The following is a 2,927-nucleotide window of genomic DNA, read 5'->3' as shown; positions in this document are numbered from 1 at the left end:
TCAGTGACTGTCCCGAGCACAACAGTAGATCATCTCCAACAGCAGATCAGCTCCCATCTCAGGTGGTGTCCTTTCTCCCTGAACAGCATTCCAGGGGAACAGTTTCTCATCTCCTAGGCAACAGTCTCAGCTATGGCTCTCACACAACAGTGGTCCAGCTCTATTACCAGGAAATGGCCTCCCAGCTACATCCACGCTTCAGATCTATAGCTGCAGGCATAAAAAGCATCCCAGCTAGAGTCCTGCACACAGAAACAGCCAAGCCACAATCCTGGACAACAGCATCCCAGCTGTAGCCAATCCCCAGTATGCTGTCATCACAGCTATAGCTCCAGGACCAATAGCGTCCCAGCTACAGTCCTATACACAACAGTAATTCTGCCGTTATCCCAGGTAACAGCCTGCCTCCCAGGTACAGGCTTCCTAGCAATAGCCTTTCATTTCCTAGGACCTAGGCAATGGATTCAGTTACAGGTCCATCTATGACATATTAACAGAGAACAGGGTCTCAGGTAGAGCCAGTATCAGGTGTGCCAGCCCCCATACCTATAGTTTCAGCCCCAGTGGCATCTCAGTTACTGCCCCCCCAACACACACACACATGTGCATGCACACATGACTTGGCAATAGTCTCTCAGGTAATCTGGCTAATGTTCGGGTAGTATACTAGCATCACAGCATTACAACAGCATCCCAGCTACAACCAGAGGCAACAGCTTTCTGTTAGAGTTTCAGGCACTTCAGCATTGTAGTCCTCTTAGCTACAGCCCATCCCAGATACACACATATCACAGTCAGAGCCTTTGGTCCACAAGCATCCCAACTGCTCCCATACCCAGCACTACCCAAGCGCCAGCCCCAGGCCACAGTCTCGGCTGGAATCTCAGGTACCATCGGTTTCAGGAGTCTCCCCCAGTTCTCCACTTGCTAACCAGATTCTCCTTCCACTTTGGTATGCCAGGAGCCTGACTTCTCTCTCCTCTTCGGATGTCCCTTGCACCCCAACCATCCTCCTCTCAGTCCTGGTCCTCTTGCCTGCCCCCAACCCTGGGGAACCTGGACCAATCCTCAAATCTACACTGCCTGAGCTCAGGTCTCCCAAAGCCCAGCCTGACAGCTAGGGTAGTAGGGATGGGGAGCAGGGAGAAGAGTGGGCACACCCTGGTGTCACCCTGGCCCAGTTTTGCTCCTAACTCTTTGGGGCAGGATTTGGGTTTGATGGTGGTAAAGCAGTGAAAACAGAGGAGAACATCTGGGAGATTAGCATTTCCTGCCCAGCTCTGTGACTGCCTATTCCGCACAGCCCTGAGCAAGGGAGGAGAACAGAGGAGCCTTTGAATGACTCCCAGCAAGCAGATCGGAGAGGGTTTGCTGCAGCAGGCAGCAGGCACACGCTGGGGGCAGGGAGGCTGGGGCAGCTCCTTTGCAGAAGATTTCTTTGCTCTGGGCCACTGACTCCCTTCCTCCTTGAAGCCTGTGCTCAAGCATGGGGAAAGCACAGGCCCCGCAGGGTCAGAGAGAAGCCCCTGGCAGGATAGATCCTCCCTTCACCAGCTCACCCTACCGCCCATCAGAGTGGGAGTGGCAGGGCCTAGGCCGGAAAGGAGCCTGGTTAAGGAAGACTGCTCTGGGCGAGATCTTGGGCAGTCCTTACTTGGCCCTCTTGGCTACAGAGATCCCACCCTTACCCTGAATAGTGCCCCACAGAGAGAGGCTAGGCATGACAAAGGAGGAAGCAGAAGAAGGAGATCAGGGAGAGAAGAGAGGTCAGTATGGGAAAAGGGGGAGGACAGGGATGAGGAGTTAGAAGCGATGGCAAATAGAGGCCCAGTAACCAGCCCTCCCATAATGAGAACCTTTCTACACTCAGCACCGGGCCCTGCTCCCTAATTCTTCTGGCCTAGAATACCCTGACTGGCCTCCGTCGGTGGCAGAAGGCATGAGGTCATATTGAACTGGGGCATTTGGGAGCCTCGGATACCAAACCCCGAGCGCAAGAAAGGGAGTTCCCAAGCCGCTCAAACATCTCTAGATGGCGCCAGAGAGCCAAAGCTGGGCTGGAGAAACAGGGTATCGGAGTGTGAGACACTGCGTGTGACACTGTGTGTGACTCGGTGAGTGTGAGTGTGACAGGGAGCTTGGGGCACTGCGAGGGCGTGTGGCACAGGCCGTGACACTGTGAGGCCTCACGGGGCAGGGGCCCGTGTGACTGTGTTAATGTGTGTATGTCCCCGGTAATGTGTGTGGCCACAGCTCTGGGCCGCCTTGAGGGCAGGTGCTTGGTGGACCCTCGAATAGCCGAACCGGGGCGCGTCACCTCACCCGCACGTTTGTATACCTCCCGCAACCACCTTCTAGGGGAGCCTCCGGGTCCCGTTACCCTCCCCCACGGTCCCCTCCATAGCCCCACTCCCACGGCTTGCCGAGACCACCGAGACTGACCGCTCTGCGGTTTCGGCCAGAGGGGGAGGGGTGGACTTCCCCCGTGCGCAGTGGGGAGGGAGGGCCACCCTGGGTGATCCGGGCTCTGGGAGGGAAGAGGATGGATCTGGAGGAGCAGGTGCCCAATGAAGAGGGCACTGGGGAAGATACTTTTCCTGCCTCGACTTCCCAGGGGGCAGGGTGGGGGACAGGTGTTTCAGTGAATAAGGAGGGGAGTTGGAGAGGGGTCCCAGATGGGGGCTCGGGTGGGATAAGTAAGAAGAGCTGGGGGGGAGGGGGACGGCCCGCTTATCCGAGTCCTGAGAAGTGGGGGGATGGCAAACGGGGATCCCGGTGTTGGGCAACCGGGCTCGGGGTCCCCTCCCAGAGGGACCAGAGCGGTCCCGGAGCTCCACCTCCCGGCCGGAGGGGGGGGGAAGGGAGGCGGGCAGGAGGCGGGCAGGCGGGCCAGAAGGGAGGGGGGAGGGAGGGGGCGGGCCGGGCTG

Source organism: Dasypus novemcinctus, chromosome 2, assembly GCF_030445035.2.
Source record: "Dasypus novemcinctus isolate mDasNov1 chromosome 2, mDasNov1.1.hap2, whole genome shotgun sequence".
NCBI classification, from domain to species: domain Eukaryota; kingdom Metazoa; phylum Chordata; class Mammalia; order Cingulata; family Dasypodidae; genus Dasypus; species Dasypus novemcinctus.
Note: the sequence above shows the minus strand (reverse complement) of the source record.